At 42.5% G+C, this 25,782-nt stretch overlaps 1 long non-coding RNA gene across 5 annotated transcripts in view; it reads right to left on the reverse strand.

Moving 5' to 3' along the window:
- LOC125110261 (uncharacterized) overlaps window positions 1-25,782 on the reverse strand; it is a 300,974-nt gene that overhangs the window by 179,990 nt on the left and 95,202 nt on the right. For all 5 annotated transcript variants that reach the window (XR_007130541.1, XR_007130540.1, XR_007130542.1 and 2 more), the window contains exon 2: window positions 13,409-13,715. This is a non-coding gene — a long non-coding RNA (uncharacterized LOC125110261). The remainder of the gene's footprint in view (window positions 1-13,408; window positions 13,716-25,782) is intronic.

Raw genomic sequence — 25,782 nt, forward strand, 5'->3', positions numbered from 1 at the left:
ACTGTACTAGAATGACGTTAAAACACACACACACACACACACACACCCTTCTTTGTAATTTTTCAGGCTTTTCTTTTTTTTCCCCAACAAAGAAGTATACAACCACCTTCCTCTTCATTTTCTTAGCAATTCCTAACAATGTATCAGCCACTTCTCCTGACTGGGATCCTCCTTGAACTTATCTGAAGAAATATGGATGCCTAGTAAGCATTCCCAGATTCACGTACTGGACCCCAAGCTCTGTTCTTCTCGTGGCTCCCACCAAAGCTGCTGCTTTCCCCAGTTTTCCTTGTCTTGGTTCTTGGCACTGCACTCTTCCATGCACTCAGGCTTTACAGTGATCCTGGACTCCCTTCTTTCTCCCAAACCACATGTCCCATTTATTTGCAGCTCCTGTTGGCTCTAACTTCAAAATGAATTTGGCATCTGCCCACATCACCACCTCCATTGCAGCCACATGGACTCACACTGCCAGGATCTCTTGTCATGTTTGTTGCATTAAATATCCGAGTGGGGGAGGGAGTGGTGCTGAGTGGCTCAGACAGTTAAGCAACAGACTCCTGGTTTTAGCTTAGGTCATGATCTCAGGATCCCGAGATCCATCCCTGTGTTGAGCTCCATACTGGGTGCAGAGTTTTCTGGAAATTCTCTCTCTCCTTCTCCCTCTGCCCCGCCCCTCTCTCATGCTCCCATGTCCTCTAAATAAGTAAATTCTTTAAAAAAAAACCATTCTAGTCGGAGTCTCTGCTTCTCTTAACATGAAGGTCAGCCCCTGTCATTTCCCTTCTCAGAAGTCTCCAGTGGTTTCCCAAATCAGCGTCTAGAAGTCGACAAGGCCCTCTGTGATCTGCCACCACTTACTACCATGACCCCATCTTCTACTCCTGCCTCAGTCACTCAACTCCAGCCACACGGGCCTCCTTGTTATCCCCACAACACGCCGGGAAGATTCCTGTTTTGTCTTTGCACATGGCTTCCCTGTGCCTGGAATTCTTTTACCCAGATATGAACGTGCTTCCCTCCCTCAGGTCTTTATTCCAGAATCTACAGTGCAGCCTTTCCCAATGCCCTGATGTTACATGCAATCCACATTCACAGGACATGTCCTTTCCCCTCTACCTGCTTTATCTTTCTTCCTTGTACCTATCATCAGTGACCATGCTCTGTGTGTTTCTTATTTATTATCTGTCTCTCTCCTGATAGACACACCCAGAATATACATTCCTGCCATTGTTTGCTTTGCTCTGTTTTATTCCCACACCTAGAACAGTGCTTATCACGCAGGAGGAGCTCCATAAATATTTGCAGGAAAACAGAATGCAACTTGATGTTTGTTGGCATGTTCAGGGTGCTTTCATAATCAACACCCTTGATCAGAATCAGCATAGTCCAAAATCTATCGAAGTTCAAATCCGGAGAGCAGGTCTGAGGTGCTTTTCAAGTAACTTGGTTTGTCGACACAGTGTATGTATCCTCCACTCGGAGGCTAAACAGCACTGTTTTCTAAGCTAGCACCATTTCTAGCTAGAATGCTATAGTGCTGTATTTTTAATCTGTAGGGGATATATTTTCAGGAGATGCAATAGCCAAGCTAGAGAGGCATCCTTTTTTTTTTTTTTTTAAGATTTTATTTATTTATTTGACAGACAGAGATCACAAGTAGGCAGAGAGGGAGGAGGAAGCAGGCTCCCCGAGGAGCAGAGAGCCCGATGCGGGGCTCGATCCCAGGACCCTGGGATCATGACCTGAGCCGAAGGCAGAGGCTTTAACCCACTGAGCCACCCAGGTGCCCCTAGAGAGGCATCTTTAAAAAAAAAATCTCAGAAATAAGGAAATTAATGCTCAAAAAATGGAATCTGGTGCAAAGAACACTGACTCCGCAATTAGACAAGAACTAACACTGTCAGGCAGTGTTCTCAGAACTTACCTGTATTAACTTGTTCAGCATTCACTACAACCCCAGGAGATAGGAATTATTGTCTTTACACCCAGTATATGGATGGGAAAAAGGCGGCAGAGGGAGTGGCAATCATTTACCCAACGCTAGATAACCCTTGGGAGATGGTGTTTCGAATTTGAAACCAGGGTGCAGAGTCCGTGTTCTTTCTTTCTTTCTCCCTTTCTTTCTTTCTTTCTTTCCTTCTTTCTTTCTTCTTTCTTTCTTTTTTTAAGATTTTATGTATTTGACAGAAAGAAAGCATAAGCCGGGGGAGCAGGAGAGGGAGAAGTAGGCTCCCCACTGAGAGGGGAGCTATATGTGGGACTCAATCCCAGGACCCTGTGATCATGACCTGAGCCGAAGACAGATGCTTAACCAACTGAGCCACCCAGGCACCCCCAGAGTCCATGTTCTTAAGTGCATATGCCCCAAATCCTCACACTTTTTTTTTTAATCTCAGGAGCCCCTAACACTCCTAAAAAAGTACCAAGAACCCATAAGAGCTTTGTTTATGTGCCTTATACCTGTCAATAGTTACTGCATTTAAAATGAAATTAAGTTAAAAAATACTTCCTCATTAACTCATTTTAAACAACAATCGTACACTAACTATATGTTATCATAAATAACATGTTAAGATAAATAATTATGTTTCCCCAAACAAAAAACATTTGGCTAAGAGTAGCATTGTTGTACATTTAATGTCTGACTAAGTGGAAGCTAGCTTGATGAGCCCATCTGTTTCTGCCTTCAACCTGCTATTTTATGCTGTTTTGATTGAAGGATATGAAGAAAATCCAACTTCATACGGATACACAATTGGAAAAGAATAGTTTAAATAGCCTTTCAGATAATTGGAGGTGTTCTTCTTTGACAGTATGCGAAAGTGCTACTTTTGATAGTATGACAACTGCTGTTTTCATAAAGGTTAGTTGTAGCATGGAATCCAAAATCACATCAAGAAATTTTTCATACTTTGTTATAGTCAATTCCATGAGTCATTTTGTATTTTTGATGGCTCTTTTAGCCATGCATGTTTTTGGGTTTTTTTAACACTATGCATTGGACATTTGAAAAATACCAGTTCAGTGAATTTTGCAAATCTTAAAAAAAAAAAATTTTTTTTTAACAGGCTCATTACTGTCACTGCTCTCATTGTAAAAAGGCCGTATGAAATGGAAAGCTGACAAGCTAATGGTGGCAGAGACACGTTTTCCAAAATTCTGATTTTTGCTTGAAAGTCTGAACTGTATTACTGGCAACAAGTAATACCAGGCTATCATCCCGGGGCCCTCTGCTCATTGATTTAGCATAGATTTCTAGGTGTTAGCTTCCAGTTATGTTGGTATCTTCTGAAACTTTATTGATTTACGTGAGCATGTTTGTCAAAAGTCCTCTTGTAATATGGCTAGGAGAAAAGTGACTTCAACTTATAAAATTAACATCACTATAAAAAGAATTAAAATTTTTGCCAATGCAGCAATAGCTTTGCTGAGCAAGGCTTTTGAGCCATCAGGGCACATGTTAACACACACACACACACACACACACGCACGCACGCACGCGCGCGCGCACACACACACACACACACACACACACAGAGTTAAACAATGTCTTGGCATTTTTAAGCTAATTGTTGTGACCACATAGGCCTCTTAAAAAACCTTTGGCCAGTTGAAGGAATCTTCGACCACACTGAGAACTGTCTCACTGTACTGGCCCATCTCTCACATCCAAACCAGCCCCATTACAAACTGTGCCCCTCCAGCTTCTCCAAGTTTCTTCAGTTTCCTCACCTGTAAAATGCAGCTATTAAAACATAATTCCGGTCTCACGAAATAAACTTGAAAATTTGAGCTAATCCTACGTTAAGCTCCTGGAGAAGTTTCCAGCACACAGGGTGCTGGAAACGTGGTCGCTTTTGAGATCTTTGCCAAAATGCATAGCAAGTTATTGGCAAAGCATACCTTTAGCTCCTGCCTGGAGTTTTCCTGGTTCTTTCATAGAAACCCAAGTTTCTCTAGGGTTGTGACAACAAGGAGCAAAGAAGCCATTTCAGCTGATTCAGTGGGGTGAGTGGTCGTCCTCGTTCCTGTCCTCGCCCAGACGTGGAAGCACTTGCGGTCATCATTAAGAATATGTATGACCAGCACTTAGGTCATGAATTTGCTGTGTCCTCACTCTGTGACTTCCTGTGCATTTCCTAAGCCTCAGCTCTCTCTTCTGTAAAACTGGATAATAGCACCTACCTTATGCAGACTCTGTGATAACTGAATGAGACAATGCACAGAAACAGTAGGGTACCAGGCCTGTGTAAATGTTCAGGAATGGTGAGCTGCTTGCTACCACCATAGTAAGGACTGTTGGGGTTACCCTGCAGAGCTCAGCTCACCGTCACATCCTTAGGGAAGCCTTTTCTGACCCTTTCATGAAAGCACCTGATTTTATAATCTCATTGCTCCTATACCTCTCCTTCCCCGGACTTGGTATAGTTGTATTTCCATAGGGGATCATCTGATGGCTGTTTATCATGCACACTAGGCTCTAAGCTCAAAAATGTCAGGGACGGGGTCTGTGATGCTCACCACTTTATTCCAACATCTGGCTCTGTGCCCAGCACTAAGCAGGCTTCAGTAAATATTTATTGAAGGGATGAATGAAATAGTTAATTTAGTAGTTTGGCAAAGCATAGCTTTCCCCCAGTATATAAATTATCTGAACGTCCTCTAGCACTTGTTACTCAAAGAATGATCTGCAGACCAGGAATAGCCACCTAACCTGGGAGCTGGCTGGAAATGCAACGGGTCTCACTCCAGAACTACAGAATCTAAATGTGCATTTTTTAAAAAGATTTTATTTATTTATTTGACAGACAGAGATCACAAGTAGGCAGAGAGGCAGGCAGAGAGAGAGAGGAGGAAGCAGGCTTCCTGCTGAGCAGAGACCCCGATGTGGGACTCGATCCCAGGACCCTGAGATCATGACCTGAGCCGAAGGCAGAGGCTTTAACCCACGGAGCCGCCCAGGTGCCTCCTAAATGTGCATTTAATAAAATCCCCAGGTGATTCATATTCTTATCAAAGTTTTAGAAGTATAGACTATTGCTGGACTTCACCAGTCCCAGGGTCGGGGGACAGAGAAAGAGAGAGAGGGGGGAAAGGAGAAGATAAGGGGAGATAGGGAAGGGGAGGGAGCAGAGCGAAGGGAAAAGAAGGGGAGGGAGGGAAGGGAAAGGGGGGAAAGGAAAGGAAGGGCAGGGGAGGGAGCAAAGGGGAGGGGAGGGAAGTGAAAGGGAGGTGGAGAGGGTGGAAGGGGAGGAGAGAAAGGGAGGGAAGACCAAACAATCACTAAATTTCCTGGATAAAACAGCACCGCCTTCCACAATTCCAGGTCTCATTACATACCCAATACAAACATTATTACAAATATTACCATGTCTAAAACCCAGCTGCATTTAAAATTTTTTTTCAGGCTGGGCCAGGCTGCTCTTATTTCCTATTCACATATGATTTTTTCCAGAAGACTATTTTGGTCTCAGTTGAATAATTTATTTCAGAGACTTTACATCCTAAAATATTCTCTGGAGGAGACAGAAACACCATCTGTGCCCACTTCTGGAAAAACAGCCCCAAACCATGAAGTAGGGGGTGTCATTTTCATTACAGAGTTGCAAAATGTGAATGCTTGCTTGTCTACCACAACCTCAGAGAGGAGAGAAAACACACACACCAAAATCCCTGCTAGCATAATAGCACCAAGCCAGCCCCACTCCAACACAGCCCAAAGAGATTATAAAAATATGCATGGCACCCAGTTGACCCCTGGAAAAATTACAGCCTAGCTTTTTAATGAAAAGGTTATTATTCTTAGAATTTATTTCCACTTTTTAATGGGGAAGCGCCTTCATCATTGGGTAGTGGTATGCAAGAACTTGAAGAGATTTCAATGAATGATTCATTTGCCTGTGTTCAGTCTTACACAGTTTGTGGGGTAGGGTTTCAAAATCCCCTTTGTTGCTGTGTTCTCTGCTCCCAAGGGGAAGAAATGGGCTGGGCCCAGAAGCAAGGCACCTTTCACTCCTTTGTGTCCTGCCCCCACCAATGCATTGACCTGGCAAGATCTGAATCTTCGAGCTGATGGTTATCAAATGGCATGTGAGGTTCCTGCTACATGTTTTCCTACAGCTTCTTCCTTGCCTGGGCCTCTTCTCTGGGACTCTCCATTCCATCTCCTACGCAGGTACGCAGGCAAAAAATGCTGCCTTGAGAGATAAAGAAACTGCGTCTGTTGATTTAATGCCTACAGTGGGTCTGCCCGTGTGTCATGGACTCCCCCCACCCTAGCTTTCCCTGTGGGTCCTGCCAGGGTCCCAGGCACGAACACATGTTGAGAAGGGGACATTAGGACAACCAGAGAGTGAACACAAGATAGAGATCCAAACTGAAGTAACAGAGCAGGGAGAGACTATGGCTGTACTTGGGAATCACCTGGGAGTCCCGGTGATGCCCAGGCCATATGTCGTTATCAGTTCAACCCGAGTCTGCGGGAGTTAGACATAGGCATCAGGATTTTGTTTTCCCCGATGCTTCCCAAGCTTTCCTGGAGCGTCCCAATGCTTTCCCGAAGCCTCCCAAGTGATTCTCATGTGAAATCAAGTTTGAGAACCAATTATTGTTTCAAGGTGGTGTGAGTGGAGTGGGGGGGGGTGTTGTGTAGACCGAAAACAACCTCAAAATAACTCCAGGAGGATTCTTGGTACTTAGCGATCCTTGAACTGGGCCAGTTCAGTTCCTAAGCAAAGCTTAGGAAACATTTGTTGTCAAGTCAAATTTGCTTATGTTGAGTGTCAAATACCCCATCAAGTAAAGCAGATAAGCCTAGAACCCTGATCTTTTAATAATCTTCACGTGGATGACCACAATCTCTGTACCAGGCAATTCTCTGTACCAACAATGCAAGTTACTGGTGATTTCATGATGATGCCAGTGATGATATTGACATTATTATAATTACCAGTAACAACTAACATACACTCAGTGCCTAAGCACTATACACATCTACCTTTCTTTCTTTCTTAGAAAGAGTGTGTGAAAAAAAGAAAAAGAAAGAGTGTGTGCATGAGCAGGGCAGGGGTAGGGCACAGAGGGAGAGGGAGAGAGACAATCTTAAGCAGGCTCCATGCTCAGTGCAGAACCTGATATGGGGCTCTCATGAGCCTGAGATCATGACCTGAACCGGAATCAAGAGTCAGATTCTTTTTTTTTTTTTTTTTAAAGATTTTATTTATTTATTTGACAGAGAGAGATCACAAGTAGATGGAGAGGCAGGCAGAGAGAGAGAGAGGGAAGCAGGCTCCCTGCTGAGCAGAGAGCCCGATGCGGGCCCCGATCCCAGGACCCTGAGATCATGACCCGAGCCGAAGGCAGCGGCTTAACCCACTGAGCCACCCAGGTGCCCAAGAGTCAGATTCTTAATCAAGTGAGCCACCCAGGTGCTTCTGTTCCACATTATTTCTAACTTAGTCATCCTGTATACACTAAGGTACATCCTATTAGCAATTTTCTTCCCTATGAATGAGATTTGAAGAGGCTAAGTAACTTGCCCAACTTGACACAGCTAGCACATGCCAGGGGTTGGAAATCTCATCTCACATGCCATAATGAATTAGGCAAATGAGGCAGTTTTCCACTTTTTAATTAATATTTTAATTATTTTATTTTGGTGTCCCCAGAGCTACGCCCATGATATTTTGTGTAAAGCATTTGAGGAATTAGATATTTTCCTGCCCTCACAGCCTGGTGTGGAAAACAGATAAATGATGATTACCATAGGATATATTAGTGGCGACCTGAAGTATTCTTAGAAAGCAAATCAGGGCCAATAAATTCTGTTTAGGTAGACGGAATGGTGTCAGGGGGGTTTACTAATGGGAGAGGGTATCTTCTCGTGGGCTTTAAAGACTGAATAGGAGTCTGCCAAGCAGAAAAGATAGAAGCACGCCAAATGGGCTGAACAGAAGAAGCAAACACACAGGCATAAAATTTTAACGATTTCTAGAGAACTGATCAGCTTCTGGTAAGGGTCCTCAAAAAAGAGTGTGCATTGGGAATTACCGAGAGGCTTGTTGAAACACACATTGCTGGGCCCAAATCCCAGAGCTTTTGACTCAGTAGGACCGAGTGAGACCACAAATTTGCATTTTTAATGAGTTCTCAGGTGTTGCTTATCCTTCTCGTCCAGGGACAACACCATGTTGAGAGCGTGGTCTACTTAGAAGGATCACCTGGAAACCCCCACAGCTTGTGTGTGTGTGAGACACGGACCAAAGTCAGCAAGACTCACACCGAACAAAATTCTCTGAAGAGATGAGGATTTCTTCTTTTCCTGCAAGGAGTGGTGGCTAAATTTTACTGTTAGTTTTGGGAGCAATTCATCCTGAAGCCATCCAGTGGGAGGAAACAGAGAAACCATACCTCGGGACTGAAACGAGGGAACCTGGGCTTTTCCTGCATCTGTGCCCCACCAGTGCCCCTATTCACATGCTCGTGAAGGCCCGAGGCTAGAGGAGACCAAGCACACTAGATCTTTTGTTGTGCGAGCAAGCATTTCTGTCCAGTTCAGAGGGAGGATGGCATTTTTTACATCTCTTCCTGCAGTTTTGGCCCTGTGTCTGCTGACCACAGGTGAGTTCCTGTGTTTATCACCAACATGATCTGTTGACTGCCAAGGGCCACGGGGGCACAGGGGGTGGGGGTGGGGTGGGGAGACAAATCGGGACTGCTCTCACATGCAAAGAACAGAGAGGGTGCTGGAATGCCAGGCTCATGGGGGAAGGCCTGCGACAGATGACCTCCTTGTGAAATCATTCCTTTTCCTCCGTCTCTAATTATCACACTTTGCTTCTCTCATTCTCCAGGATGGAAAAATCTAGACTGCCTCTGCCATTGCTCCTCAATCCCCCTTCTACAACCCTTCCAGGCCTGCCTCCAATTTTAGGGTCTTCCTCTTTCAACATCCACCCTATGTAGGACAGATCCCAGCTAGATCTGGACATTCTCTTTGCCCAATAATTGGGGAACTTGAGGCATCTAGTTCCAATGCCCGATTTTGTCATGAGGCTGGTTTCCCAGCTGATAGCCAAAAGGTGTGTGTACATTCCTGGGAGGGACCCCCCCCCCCCCGCCGCTGCCAGACCCCACCACTACTCCCAGGATTTGAGAGAGAGGAGTAGGAATCGCCTACCAGAGAAAGGAAACAAAACCGTGTTGTTTGGATTCGTGTTCTGTTTGTTTTCATCTGGAATGCCATTCCCCATTACTCTCTTGTAATCTTCTAGAAAATTTCTAGAAGACTACTGAGTCGTCCACTTCGTTACTGGCCAAAAGCGATGGAAACCCTGTCTTCCAGTTTGGGATTTCCATTTTCTTGCTGTTTGGCCAGGAAGGAGGAGAAAGCGTTCGATGGGTCTAAAAAGCAAATAGTACCTGAGGCCAGGCGAGCCTGGTGCCGTGGGCTGCACCAGAAGCCTGTGCTCCATTTCTTTTAGGGAACGGGAGCTTTATCATCAGTATTATTGATGAGACTCTGGCTTCCTTTCCAGAGATTAAGTATTTTTGTCATCATGTCTATTATTCTTCACAAGAACCCAATTAGGGAAGATTGCCTCAACAGAGGAGGCTGATTAAATTCACAGATTTATTGCAAAACCACTTTGGGACTTGAGGAAAATGAGTTTCACTGCTGAGCTTCCTTACTTTAAAGAAAAAAAAAAAAAAAGTCAAGCTGTAAGACTGCATCCTGGAGTATCCATCCATAACAGATCATAAAATACCCATAACATGCACATAGTTTATCTTTCTCCAGAGAGGCTCGAGATGCTTCTTCTAGGCTCATAGTACCTCCCCAAGGGGTAGGTGATGGCTTCTGTGTTCCTGGGACACAAGAGGGAATTCTGACCCAGAGCAGGATGAGGCAGACAGAGGCCAAAGGGAAGATTTTGCTTTGCAAATCTTACAGCCCATTGGCTCAGGCAGACCCTTGTGATATGGGTCCCAGAAAAGTTGCTGTAAGTAGGAATGATGTAAACGAAATCTGATTTTTCCATAGAAACGAGGACAGCATTGAGGATTCCTGGCCCCAAACCCAATGCCCAAAATATTAATGAAACAACCACAAGCATTATTTTAAAACTTGTAACTTGCTAGTGAGGATATCCAAGACAAAACCCATACTCCCACCACAAAAATCTCAGGTTTTGTTTATTTAAGGCAGCCTTTCCCCAATTGTTTTCTGTAGAACATTAACCTCAGAGGATGCCTTGGAAGGAAAGGTTTGTGGTGATAAAATTGGGGCATTGCTGCCAATTGGGTGCTCCTTGATTGGCAATCCTTATTAACACAATCAAAATAACAGCTAAGTCTTACTCAAAGTCTGCCTGAGCCAAGCACCTGATGTATTTTAACTCACCCAGCCTGAGGTAGATACTGATTTACGCCATTTTGCACATGAGGCAAGGGCGGCATGGAACAGTTAAATGGGTTGCCTGGTTAAAAGGTTCAAGGTCCAGCCAGGTTTTAAATCTGAAACGCATGCTCTGAACCTCTAAGCTTCATCATGTCCTCACTGTGTAGCTACCTGGTCACACGGCTGTGTCTGGGTTTTTTTGTTTTTGTTTTTGTTTTTGTTTTCCATTATTGCCTCTTTATACAATTGAGTCCATCCCTAACTGTCACAGTGGGTCATCTTTTGTTGGTATCCTTAATGTGTATGCGTGTCTTCACACAGAGCCAGGCTGGGATCATCGTAGGTGATACCGTCCCCTCACATCAAGCTGTCATGCTTCCATCTCACATGGCCTTGGTATAAGTGCTTGAAGCATGCTTTAGTGGATTTTCATCAGTATCTCTGACAGTTTATAGATAAACAAAGATGTAAGGGAGACAGGATGTGTCTGAGTTTATTTACCCTGTCTTTGGCAAGAGAGTCTTTGTCTACAACATGAAAGTGAGTAAAAAGCAAAAGTGGGATAAAAAATGACACCCAGGGTATAATGTTAGCCCTTGTGTTTGTGGGATTGGGATTTCTTGCACCACTGGCATCTAAGTAACTATGAGCTGATGGTGTATTTTATCGGAGTGATGTCAGGGGAAGGGTGAGGAGGAGAGAATATTCTGTACCATCAGTTTCACCCTGAAGAAATCCTTCATTAAATTTAGGAACCGGGTTGTCTGCTAATAATTTTACCAAAGGGTGTTTGCTCAGAAAATGGACTTTTCAAGGGTGGGGAAGAGAAGAATGTGAATTATCAGTAGCGGACCATCCCAGCAGTGGCAGAGTCAAGAGGTACGAGAAGTGGTGTGGTGGGTTGTGTCTGGTTGCACAGGGTACCTAATATCTGCTATCATTCTTGACCCTAATTAAGTCTGCTGCTTTCTATAAATGCCTGTGTTCTCTGAGAGCCTACACGTGAAAGGATTTGCCCTTCCTTTGCCCCCTTGATCAGTCAGAAATAATTTAATGAGAACCTATGCTACACTCAATATTTCCTTTACACACAGGCCTGTTCCCTGATGTGGTCTGGTTGAGGCTCAAGGACGTTTTTTGTTGCTGAAACTGTGCTCCATGCTTTCCATGGATTATCTCCTATATCCACACCAGCCTTAATAGAGCCCTCTATGAGCTGTGGGTTATGGAAGAGTAAACTGAGGCTAGAAGAGGAGAAATGGCTTGTTGAAAGACATACAGCAGGAAGGGACAGAGCCAGGAAATTAACTGTGTAACCGTGAATTTGAAAGCCTATACCGTTTATGGCTATCAGATGCCAGATAAGCGAGTGGGGACTCCTTCACCACTGTCTGCATGGACTAGATGTTTAGGAAGTATAAAGAGAAAAAAAAAATGCTTGATTTGTGTCTTAAAAATCAGTATTATTACTAATTGGGTACGTGGGACCTCTGATGTTGCTGGAACTAAAAAAAAAAAATTAGGAGATCATTTATTTTAGGGAAAACACTAACCATATGGATAAAATTCTTCTGGGTAAAAAAATGCAAAGAACACCGGTGTTGCCAGCAGCCAAAACAGACCACCTCTATTGCGGCTGTGATTGAGATATTAGAATTTGCTCTTTCTTCAGCTGTATAGAAGGTGCTTGAAACCATCCGGAAATGGAATTTAATTCTCTGACATAACGCATGCCGTAAGCCCACTTTTTAAAATTTAGGTGATGACCAGTAATCTTGTGAATGTGAAAATGCCAGTGGGGGTGAGGCAACCATTCTGGTCTCAAACGAGCTATTTTTTTTTTTTTTAAGATTTTATATATTTATTTGACAGAGAGGGAGATCCCAAGTAGGCAGAGAGGGGGGGGGGGGAAGCAGGCTCCCTGCTGAGCAGAGAGCCTGATGCAGGGCTCGATCCCAGGACCCTGAGATTATGACCTGAGTCGAAAGCAGAGGCTTAACCCGCTGAGCCACCCAGGCGCCCCTCAAACGAGCTTTAAATATTAAGCAGAAGCTCTTCAGCAGTAAAAAGAAATGAGCTACCCGCTCACAAGAAGACTTGGGGGAGCCTTCAATGCATATTGCTAAGGAAAGACACCAATCTGAAAAGGAAACTATGTATACTGTATGAGTCCCACTGTAGGGCATTCTGGAAACAGTAAACCTATGGAGATAGTAAAAGGATTAATGGTTGCCCCGGTTGCCGGGAGAGAGGGATACATCGGCTGAGCACAGAGGATTTTTAGGGCAAGGAAGCCATTGTGTGTGACACTATAATGGTGGATACATGTCACTGGACATTTGTGACAACTCCTAGATGGTGCCATACAAAGAGTAACGTAATATAAACTCTGGATTTCAGTTAATAACAATGTATTCATACAGGTTCATCAGTGACAACAAATGGACCACACTAATGCAAGATGTTAATAATGGGGGAAACTGCAGAAGAGGGCAAAGTGAAGAAGTAGATGGGAACTCCATACTTTCTGTTCAACTTCTCTATAAACCTAAAACTGTTCCCAAAAAAAAGGATAGACTTTTTTTTTTTTTAAAGCAAGAAGAGAATCACACTGTTTTTCATCATCCTAGCATCTCCATAGATGATAGTTTCCTTGTAGGAAAAAAAAATTGATAATCCTCTCAGTGCATAATACTAACTCAGTGCTCAGGTTGTGACAACCAAGGAATATAGGAAAGGTCAATTTAAACGTCTCAGTGGGTTGGAAAGACAAAGCAGACTTTGTGCCACAATAGAACTCATCCCATGGAACCATGGAGATGGCAGGAGATAAAACAATACTCTTTATCGCCAGCTGATTAACTAGCAAGGACATGTTCTTTCTATTTATCCTATAGGCTCCTAAGGACAATGGGCCTTTTGTCCTTACACCTGTTGAAAGGGGAAGGAGCCCCTAACAGAGACCTAGTGGGGTTTACGTGAGGCCATGCAGTTCGGATTTCTTACCTTCGTCTCTGATGGTACATCCCGTTTCATAATATGCCTTCTAGCAGGGGAACTTGGAGACGGAGCCTTCAGCATTCAAAGGGAAAAAGCAGGTCCGAGTTTTATTTGAGAAGAATAATGGAATATAGAAATCCATGGAGGAGGGCAGGATAACAAAGTGGTGGCATGTTCTGGCTCTCAGCCAGACACCAGACACGAGTTCCGGGAGGGTCCCGCTCCTTCCCTCTCCTCAGCTTCTAGCACCAAGCACAGGGTCAAGGCACAACAGAGGTGAAGACTGCTGGATCAACGAACCTCCAGGACTTTGCTAGGGAAAAGGAAACAGCAAAATAATTCATCAAGATTGACAGCTGATTTTTCCAGCTGTTTCACGAAGTTTCCAGATAAACATGTCTGTGAGCACATGTGTGCTGATACATTTTTTCATTCTAAATTCTTGCTGGTAATGGGATCTGTTGGTTTTACTGCCTTCTTGGCAGTAGGGGGGAACACTCCAATTTTCTTTGGGGCAGCCAAACTTCCTCTTAATTTTGGTGTGTGAAGTTTGATTTTAATACTTCCTTTTGGCTCGAAGGGATGGTCTGAGGCCCGAGCCCAGCCAGTTAGCGTTATTTCCTCTTGGCCTCGGTGAAATTCAGAGAAAGATGTATAACTCAAGCTGAACCCATGAGAATCCTACCTGGAATTTTGCTGCTTGATTTGGAAAGAAGTATTGTTTTGTTTTTGTTTTCTTTTGGTTTGGTTTTTTGCTATACTTGAGAAATGGATAAAATGCAAGTCTAGGGTTGCTAGTCAACTTCTTAGCCACCACTTGGGAAAAATATTCTTGGAAAGAAAAGCCAAAATAGAAGAGAACTGAACTGAAAGATAGAGAAAGAAGAAGTCCTGGTAAAAATATTTGAGCAACTTGAACCAGCAAAGCCTAAACTCAACCCATTTCCTGGACCCTTCAATGAGATGGGCCACTAAATTCCCAGGATTTCAACCACCTTATAACCAATTCTATAGATAGATAGATGATAGATGATAGATAGATAGATAATCTCCAAATATATGACCACTGAAATCGTTTTTCATACTTAATGAAAAGTTCTGAGCCACTTCCAGTCATATGTCCATATCCTTCATATTAAAATCTATTAGGAAAATTCTAACTGGGATGTGTTCTGTTCAGAGCCACCCCACATCTTTGAGGCTCTTCACCCCTCCAGATGGACAAGGATAACATCTGAAATGAAGAGACCTTGAATTTCTATTTCCAAATTCCAACAAAAGGCAGAATTCTCCTTTGTTGAACATCTCACTTCACCACAAATTTTAAACCTTTTTGTGGCTTAGGAAAAGTTGGCACGTGGCAGAGCCCTGCCGAACAGATTGAGACATCAGAGAATGGGCCCTTGGCCATGCCTGGCACACGTTCTGAAGACATGGCCCCATGCCACCTTCCCCCTCACATTCAATGTGCCATTAACATAGGAGTGGGCTCAAGAGCTAGGGCAACTTGGACTTGAAACATAACCTTGAAATTCATGGATGGATTTGAAGGATGAAAAAGAAGGCTCTGTAGCTCTTCAGCTGACTCTAGCCATTAGAATAGGAACTCAAAGCAATTGAGTAAGCTGCAGCACACATAGTGCTAAAGAGTCTTCTTGCATTATCCCTTTGAACCCTCATCACAACCCTATGTTATAGATCCTATTGTAATCCTCATTTTAACAGTCGAAGAAATTTGACCTAGGAAACTTAGTGAACCTTCCCTGGATCACTGAGCAGGATTCAGACCTAAGTAGTAGGCAGGCTCTCCATCATAGCACAACGTTGCTTGCTAAGAATGAAAAGAGCACCTGGATCATGGCTATAGAATGGTGGCAATGACTGTGATGATGGAAGGAGGCTTAAGCATCATTTAGCCTGATGGAAAACCTGAGGCTGAGGGAGATAAGTGACTTCCCCAAATTCACATAGCAAAGATAAAGAACCAGACACTGAAATCTAGCCTTGAAGCCCCAGTTCTTTTTCACTGCATGCCTTGTTATTTTCAGATACGTATACAATGCCACACACATCAAGTTAATCAACACGCACTGCTATTATAGATACATGAGTTATTCTAAAATATGTGCATACTACTTGGCAAATGACAACCATCCTGAGATTACCTGTATCTTTGCTTAGGACTCCTGGATCGCCCCACAACTCTCCACAACAAGAAATTAAAGGACTGTCCCCTGTGGCCAATTTCTAATCTGATTAGTTGATCCCTTCCCTCAGTTAAATATTTTTAGTATGAACCCTCCTTAACACAAAAGCCTGCACACATACTCTTCTCCCTCCAGATAATGGGAATTTAATGAATGGATTGCCGGCTGCATCTCAGTCATTTGGGATAACAATGTTGTCTCAAGTATAAGAGGTAGATGAAAGCTAATCAGGTCAACTGTACACAGGACAGCAGAGGAGAAAGTTCTGCCCCAGCATTCAGGGACTCTGAGGAGGTCTTGCCATTCTCCTTCCAGGTGTGGGTTAAAATGTTCTCTCCCTACAGAGAGGAAGTTCAGAGCATCTGAATCGTCAGAGGCAAGAAGGGTCTTGCCCCCACCTCTCTCACCTTTCTTCTTTCTTTCTAGAATGGCAGAGCCATTCCTCAAGTCATGAGAACCCTACGGACAACAAGTGGAAACACAAGGAAAGCTTGCCTGCTGCAGAGACAGCTACCCCAGTGCCTTTTGAAGACAATGGCAGGTAAGCCATTCTTTTCTGACTCTTCTCAGCTGCAGAAATGGAGAAACAAATTGCTAGTGGAAGGGAAACCCTGATGCATGGAATATCCAGCATGAGTCAACCAACCCTGTGCTACTAGCCCATCTGAAAACCATCTACACAGTGACCTATCTTCATGAGATGAGGGTTTGCAGAGAATTGACTCAAGCTATTTGAATATCTGTTCTCCTATTATGCCTCACCAGGATTTACATATCACCAAAGAATCCTTAATTATGAATTATTAGGTATATTCATCAAGAACATTCTTTTATGGATCAGAAGTCTGTTTCATGGCATGAGGTCTGAAGTAAGAGATGAACCCTGGTCAAAAGCAAATATAGGAAAGGCCTGAAAATGCCTTAGCCCCCTTTCCTTCACCTTATTGACTGGATGTTGGCTCACTTATTCCAGGCCTCTCCTCTGGACTACATTAGCATTCCACAGCACTTTATGATTTCCTTTTTGTAGCAGTTATTGCATTTATAATTATTTTCTTAAAGCTTGTGTTCCCTTTTAAGCTCTAATAACAATGAGAAATTAGTGTGCATTACTCTTACTAACATTTCCCCAATGTGTAGAAGGGTGTGTTGTTCAACAGTGGATATTCACTGATGGAAGTACATTGCACAACGTTGACATGAAACCCTAGCTATTTACGGAGTGGGCCCTTTAACCCTCATTTGAATATATGGGAAAGGCACTTAAAAAGACCTAAAGTCATCCATGAATACGTCAACTTCTTTAGCTTCACCAACTCACAAAACACTTTCCAGTTCATCTTCTCTTCCTGTTTATTTAAGTGCGTTCTCTCCTACACTGTGATTTAAGGAAACTTCCATTCCATGTTATTGCAATTGGTGCATAACTGAATTTTTCTCAGACTACAGTCCACAGACCAATAAGAGTTGGCTTCCTGTTCTTTGGGGTTCTGTGAATTCCTTATGAGATTTGTAAAGAGATGTAAGCATATGCTGATTCATGCAGATGAACATTGAAAACTGAATGGGAGGGGGCACCTGGGTGGCTCAGTGGTTAAAGCCTCTGCCTTCAGCTCAGGTCATGATCTCAGGGTCCTGGGATCGAGCCCCACATTGGGCTCTCTGCTCAGCAGGGAGCCTGCTCCCCCTGCCCTTCTCTGCCTGCCTCTCTGCCTACTTGTGATCTCTCTCTGTCAAATAAATAAAATCTTCCCTGATGCCGAGTGATGTGGAGCACTTTTTCATGTGTCTGTTGGCCATCTGGATGTCTTCTTTGCAGAAATGTCTGTTCATGTCACGGAAATACAAATCAAAAACCACAATGAGATACCACCTCACACCAGTCAGAATGGCTAAAATTAACAAGTCAGGAAATGACAGATGCTGGCAAGGATGCAGAGAAAGGGGAACCCTCCTACACTGTTGGTGGGAATGCAAGCTGGTGCAACCACTCTGGAAAACAGCATGGAGGTTCCTCAAAATGTTGAAAATAGAACTACCCTATGACCCAGCAGTTGCACTGCTGGGTATTTACCCTAAAGACACAAACGTAGTGATCCGAAGGGGCACGTGTACCCGAATGTTTATAGCAGCAATGTCCACAATAGCCAAACTATGGAAAGAACCTAGATGTCCATCAACAGACGAATGGATAAAGAAGATGTGGTATATATACACAATGGAATACTATGCAGCCATCAAAAGAAATGAAATCTTGCCATTTGCGACGGCGTGGATGGAACTAGAAGGTATCATGCTTAGCGAAATAAGTCAATTGGAGAAAGACAACTATCATATGATCTCCCTGATATGAGGGAGAGGAGATGCAACATGGGGGGTCGAGGGGGTAGGAGAAGAGTAAATGAAACAAGATGGGATTGGGAGGGAGACAAACCATAAGTGACTCTTAATCTCACAAAACAAACTGAGGGTTGATAGGGGAGGGGGGTTGGGAGGGGGGGTGGGGTTATCGACATTGGGGAGGGTATGTGCTATGGTGAGTGCTGTGAAGTGTGTAAACCTGGCGATTCACAGACCTGTACCCCTGGGGATAAAAATATATGTTTATAAAAAAATAAAATTAAAAATAAATAAATAAAATCTTAAAAAAAAAAAAACTGAATGGGGCCATATGATTTCAGTATCTGCAGGCTTTAAAATATATTTTAAATTCTCTAACACCCCTCCCTTCAGCAAATGGAGTCTCAATTTCCCTTCCCTTAAAATACAGGCAGGACTTAGTGACTTGCTTCTAGTGAATGATGTGAGACAAAGTTCCCTTACGTGACTTCAGGGGCTAAATAAGAAAAGGTGATACGGTGTCTGCCTGGCTCTGTCTTGGGGCATGCGTATGGGAAACTCATATAAGAAATCTGGCTTTTGTGACACTGCCACCCTGTAGTGACCAAATGGAGAGACTTTCTAGAGACAGCTAGTGGATCCCCAATTATTCAAGTCCTCCTAGTCCCACTAGCAGCCAGGTGAGTGACAAAGACCTGGAGAGGACCCCAGCCTCAGCCACCAGCTGACTATGACCTCATGACAGGCCCCGAGCCAGAACTACCCAGCTGAGCCACTCCTGGGTTCCTGGCCCAAAGAAAGCAACAGAAACAGGTGATTATTGCTGTCTTAAGTCACCCAGTTTGGGGTGTCTGTCACAAAGCAGTAGACAAGGACTCTGCTGTCCTGACTTGCAGCTGAGTTTGTGACCGCATTGCAACCACATATTCATTAAAGGCCAATGAGAAGAGAATACAGGCAGACTTAATAAATGCATGTCAAGTGAGGGATAAAGTTTTGCAGGAGTTCGAATAGAGAACAGTGACAAGTAAATGGCTCATCACAACCAGCTTGGTGTTTCTGGCAAGCTGAACTCAAAGGAATCTTTGTTCCGTCAATACCCTCCTCAAATTGCAAGCAGTTAGCGGGTTTCAGCAAAACAACTTCAAGGACATTTAACAAATGCAGTCAGTTTTCATTGTTTTGGTTTTGTTTGGCCTTTTTTTTTTTTTTTTCTGATTCTCTTGGACATTATAATTCCTTATATCTAGTTTTATATGTAATCATTTAAGTAACATTATAATAAAATACTTAAGTCAGCATGAGCGAAACACAATTATTTTTTCTTTAATAGGAATCTTAAGTTTGAGAATCAGGGAGGAACTTCAGATAGGCCTCTGTAACTGTAACACACGATGACCTCATTTACTGTTAAATGAAGGACTACCTACGACTCTTTCCCCTAGAGCATTTTTCTTAATTCTCCATATATATAGCAATTCAATTGCAAGCCTCAGTGTATTTGCCTTTAGGTCTCCCAGTTGTTGAAGTCTTGCATTCGAAACCCCTATTGATGACAATGATGGTTTCAATCTATGTATTCTGAGTACACATGGCCTGACTTTTCGATTAGCAATCATGTATTCCTCCTGCTTGTTCGTTTCAGCGAGACGACGGCCATCTGTCTTTGCATTGCCCTTGACCACCCCTACTTAACCTTAACCTTAAATTACATTTTCAGTCAGACCATTATAAATGTAACTTTCAGATCTGGTGAACATTCATTTGTTTTTAGATTATGCTTAAACCAAACTAAAGGAGCTTAACTTAGAGCTTATGTTAATGCACATAAATGTGTATTTCTGTTTTAGGTGGGCGAGTAGTAGCTTTCTGTTACATGCTGTGAAAACTGTCCAGAAGTAGTTTGACTTCTTTTTTTTTTTTTTTAAAGATTTTATTTATTTATTTGAGAGAGAATGAGTGAGAGAGAGCATGAGAGAGGAGAAGGTCAGAGGGAGAAGCAGACTCCCCAAGGAGCTGGGAGCCCGATGCGGGACTCGATCCTGGAAGTCCGGGATCACGACCTGAGCCGAAGGCAGTCGCTCAACCCACTGAGCCACCCAGGCGCCCAGTAGTTTGACTTCTTAAATAGAAAGGTAGATCATTAATGATCATAATAACAATATATCAATCATTTATTATACTCTTGCAGTACTTACATGGTATGGTATTAAATACTTCGTATATATTATTTTGTTTAATCCACAGAACTAGCTTAATGGTTTAGTAAAACTGTCATTTTACAGATGCTCAGAAGGACGATCACTTGTTCTTAGATAACATCACTGGAAATAGAGGAGCTAAGATTTGAATCCACTAGGCTGGCCTTTCTCAACTCAGAGTTCTCTTGAGTTCTAAATTTCTCTTGACTCGTCATACTTTCTTGTTTGCTCTATTTCAGTAAAGCTAAGTCGTCATCAGTTGTAAGGGGTTCCATTATCTGTATACCAGGACAAGAAAGACAGTTAACGCTATGGCATGAAGCTTTGATACCAGAAATTTTACTTCATATTGACTTGAAAATGCTCTATGTAATAAGCAGACCTAGTTAGACATACATTGTTCCCTAACATTACTGTTTTGCATAGAGAGAACAGAAAGCAAAAACAAATACATGGAAGGAGGTGTTTTTCTAAAGTTGAGCTCTTCTGAACAGTTTTGTAGATGAAGGTCATCGGTGTTTGTATTTTCTGCACTGTCATATTCCATGTCGATGAGAAGACTGATGATGTAGCATTTCTTAAAAGAATGCTCCATTATTGGATCTGGATTTTTCTTCCAAACTGCTCTCATCTTTTTTCCTGAACTTTGATATGTATATGCAGGCAAAGCTAATGCCCCTCATTTAAATATTTAAAAATGCACTTCTTAGAGTCAATGGAATATGATATTATGTTTCCTGCAGACCATGTTAAAAAATCAACCATCCACAAATTCAAGTATTTTATGATATTTTAGTTATCCTAGGCATCTAGGTCTAATCTCAGATGTTAGCTTGCTATGGGTCATTAGTATACATTTATGTTGCCTTACTCAAATTTCTCCATTTATTGAATGCTTATGATACATCAAGTACTGATCTAGGTCCTTTGCATGTGTTAATTCACCAAGGAAGCAGCATATTGTCCCATTGTATCAATAAGGAAACTGAGATTTAGAGTTTAAATAATTTTTTTCAGTCCCATTGCTTCCTAATTGGCAAAGCCAAGACTTGACTTCAATCTCTTGGACACCAACATCCATTCTGCTAACGACTTTGCTATATTACCATCCACATAAACACACACATTGGCAGTGTTAGGATTGGTAACTGTTATTAATGATCCTTATTATGTGCTATGTACACTATTTTTACTTCCCTTAGCCTTCCCTCTGCCTGCACTGTGTATATAAAGTACCATGAACATGGGTTTTTATTGACTCCTCTCCCCAAAGCCAAATATTAACAGTAACCCTTCAGGGACTGATCTGGATATAATGGGCCAATATTTCTTGCAGCCCGACAATGCATCACTCCTATGGCTGTCTTGCTTTAAAGGTTTCTGGGGGAATTGTCTATAAAAATGACCACAGAATTGGCCATATCACAGAACTCTTACAAGCCATAGGTCCAGGCATGCCTATTTTACCACTGATCAGAAAATTTCATCCTGGCAACCATTCTATAGGAAATTAATGCTGCTGCCTTCCCATGTTTATGGCCCACCGTATGAAAGGAAAGAATATGTATCATTGTTGTATGTAGTGCCTGAAGCTAAAGGTTTTCTCATTTAGCTGCTGCCCAGTAGAGCCATGCTTAGGTAATTACATTGCTTTTAAAAAGAAGGAAAATAATCTCAGAGGCACTCTGATCCCATTTTATAAGCTGGAGGTCAGTGAGCAACACTCCTAAACTTTATGCCCTGCAAGTAACTAATCCAAGAATTACTTAGAAAATAAAGTGAAGCAGCTTTTATTAAATGTCAGGTCACGGATTTGGGGAACATTCATTTAAAGATTCCTCTGGTGGTACCCTGAGACAGTGCCTTTTAACAAATCAGTCCAGGTGTTTGGAAACAAGAGGATCCCTGTAATTTCTAGAACTCAAGAGCCATGCTTTGTTAGAGAAAAGTCAGTTTCATCTGAAAAGGTTTGCAAGACACCATGAACTAATGCACTGGGCGAGATGTTCATGTCCTTCTTCCCACCTTCTCAGGTCTCAGAATCTGGTGCCACAATCTTCCCAGCTCCTCAGAATCTGGTGTCACCTCTTCCCAGCTCCCCAGCTTTCCAGCTCCCCAGAGGGCGAGATGTTCATGTCCTTCTTCCCACCTTCTCAGGTCTCAGAATCTGGTGCCACCATCTTCCCAGCTCCCCACCATCTTCTCAGCTCCCAGCTCTTGTCTTGCCTAAACAACTCTTACTTGGTGCCTACCTGCCCCAGACAACTCTTATTTGGCCCCTATCTGAAGTCCAACCTTGAGTTCTACTTCTTCCTGATCAGTAAATCCTTAATCTGCCCACTTCCTTCTAACCCAACTATCATTCCTTCCAGTCCCCACCACACCCCACCTGGACAGCTGCCTCAGCCTCAGCTTAATCTCTCTCAATAAGCCTGTCTGCCTCTAGTCCTGCTGTTGACGAAACACAAAGTCTAACCTCTTCACTCCCTGGGTTAAACTCTTTGATGGCTTCCTGTGGCTCTTGAGATGAAGCTCCTAGTTTGTCATACCACTTACGAGGCCCCTCATGATGAGGTCCCCGGGGACTTCTCTCTCCTCCCCTCCCCCACCCCCATTTCTCTACTTTGGACAAATGGAACAACTTTCAACAACCCGCTTGTCCCACCTGCCGCCCCTCACACGTGTGATTTCTCTGTCTTGAAATATCCTGTGCTTTCAAGTCCAAAGTTAAAGTTTACACGCTCTTAGGGTAACTTTGTCTATGTGCAGGCTAGTGTCATGCCCTCCGCCCTCTGCTCTCGTACCTATGATTAGGTACCTCTCCTTGAGTTAGTTCTATAATTACCCCTTTACTTTCCCTTTTCACCAACTGTGACTTCCTTGAGAGCAGAAACCGTTTCTTGTTCACCGTCCTACATCAGGGCAGTGGTGGAAACCACTGCTGTACTGTGTATAGCCGTCATGGTACAAAGGACGATGGGAAGCAGTGTACAGATGCTCTTTTTAAAACTTAAATATTGTTCCACATTTTTAATGTTTATCCTCTCTTTTATAACAAATGGTGTTTGTTTTCTCTGTTATGGACCTTGGATGCACAGAAGTGGATTAACTGTGATCCTTGTTCCGTGACACAGTCATCACGAGTCCATGCAGGGACCCACTTATATTTATTTTGCTCCTTTATATCATAACAAGCATCTCCAAATTCACTATGCAAAGCAAAAGTCACAGTAGCTGACATTTACCCAAATGGTAAACTCATTCTGTTCCATATCCTTCCACCTGACCCGGCATGCTATCATTACCATTCTCTCGCTTTCTATTTGAATAGTTTAATTGGCTCTGTGTTTCTAAACTTTACTAATGCTGGTTGTTTTTAACTTTACAAAAAGGATACCATGCATACACTCTATTTGGGGACTTTTTTTCCACTTAATGTTATGTTGCTGAGAGTCATGTTTATTGTACTGCTGTATCTTGCACAATTGATTTGGTTTGACTGCTCTGTTAGGTTCCTTCGATGAATCTGCCACAATGTAAGCATCCATTCGCCCAATGACAGGCATCTGGGTTGTCTCCACGTTTTTGCCATTCTGCACAGCCGTGCTCTGAGTACCTGAGTGCCTGTCACCTACTGGACATTGAAAGTATTTCACTAGAGTGGAACTTCTGGGCCAGAGAGTATGGGAATCTTTAGGAGATAAGGCTGAACTAGAATACAATGAGATGGCACCAATTTATAGTCCTATCAGTGTGTATGAAACCCAATGCACCCGAATCCTCTCCAGTACTTGGTATTATCAACCTTTTTCATCTCGGTCACTCAAATACCAGTAAAATGCCATCTCGTGTAATCTTGATTTGCATTTCCCTGGTTATTAATAATATTGAGCATTTCTTCATGTACCTATTATACATATATATTTTCTCTGAAAATGCTTATTCTTCTTTTTTGCCCATTTTTCTGTTGGATTGTTTGTGTTACTTGTATTGATTTCTGGGCATTTTAACGTATCTGATACCAATTCTTTGTAGATTTTGTGTGCTTACTACAGAATATCTCATTGAAGTTGGTAACTTATCTTTATAATATCTTTAAGGTTTCCTGATGAATAAAGGTTGATAATGTAGCATACACATGACATTCAACAGCACCAAAGTAGATTTCTGGATAACATGAAAATTACCTACTCTCTTACCTGATAAAATAGGCTGTGATGGAGATTTTACTGTGTAGTTGAGCTCTCTGGGATCTAGAACCTACTATTATCTACATTTCCATAAGAGCCTAGGCACTCAGCCAGCACGTGCTGGAATGAACTGAAATACTTTGTGGCAACAGGTACATTAATAAGAACATTTACCCTCTGAGTTGTTTAAACAGATGGCTTGTTTTTGAAGACCAAAAAAAAAAAAAAATTTGTAAAAGAAAATAAGAATGGGATTGATCTCCAGTTGATCCTCATGGTTGTGGGGAATTGGCATTTTTGGCAGGCTGTCTCAGGTGGTCCCATTCCTCCTTTTCTAAGACTGTATTTTTGGATGCCTTGGTATTTTGGGTATAGGTAATTTTTACTGACTCATCTGAAGGAGAGTTTTGCATATATTGCAAAAATTCTCTTTGAAGCTAAAGGAAGGAAAGAAATAAAAATTATATGTTCCTCCTTCTTAAAAAGCCCTTTATGACTTAAAAATCTCCCTACCCCCATAAACAGATCTACCTATTTCTTTTTCTTTTTCATTCCTTAGCTCTCACACAGGCACAAAGCAAGGCATATCAATGTGGCCACTTTGATATGAAAGCATAATGTAAAATGTTAATTTTTTTTAAGATTTTATTTATTTATTTGACAGAGTTCACAAGTAGGCAGAGGGGCAGGCAGAGAGGGGGCGTGGGGAAGCAGGCTCCGGGCTGAGCAGAGAGCCCGATGCGGGGCTTGATCCCAGGACTCTGAGATCATGACCTGAGCCGAAGGCAGAGGCTTAACCCACTGAGCCACTCAGGCGCCCCTAAAATGTTAATTTTTAAACTGCTTCTTTTTATCTAAGATATGGAGTCAACCAACCTGTCTAAGGCTCTTCCTGTTCCTCCTACCCACCCTATACCTATCACTCCCATCCACCTCCCATGAGGCTAAGGCAGCGGTAGAAATAATTAGGACCTGCATGACTCAGTGAATAGGTCTGTTTTATACCTTACCCGGCAATGTTTCTCAATAAGAAAATTCAGTAGTATATTTTTTAAATTTTAAAATATTTCATAGTATATTTCATAAGCCAGAAGAGTACATATTCACATACACATAGGATGGGGAGTACCATGACACACACCTCTATGTACCCATCATCCAGGCTGAGTAACAGAACTTCACCAGTCTTACTGCACTCCCCATGTCTTTCCTCCCTCTCCTCACGGATTTATGTATGGAAAATATTTTTTGCATGACTATTATGTGTCAAGCACTGCTCTAGTCATTGAAAAATACTAAAATAAAATTTAAAAAAAAACTGACAAAAAGCCCTGACTTACAGAGCTTTCATTTTATAAAAGGAAAGTACTGTTTAGAATTTTGCATTCATCATTCCCTTTTCCCGCCTCATAGTTTTACTATATGTATGTGAATCTCTAAAC

This window comes from Lutra lutra, chromosome 1, assembly GCF_902655055.1.
Source record: "Lutra lutra chromosome 1, mLutLut1.2, whole genome shotgun sequence".
NCBI classification, from domain to species: Eukaryota; Metazoa; Chordata; class Mammalia; order Carnivora; family Mustelidae; genus Lutra; species Lutra lutra.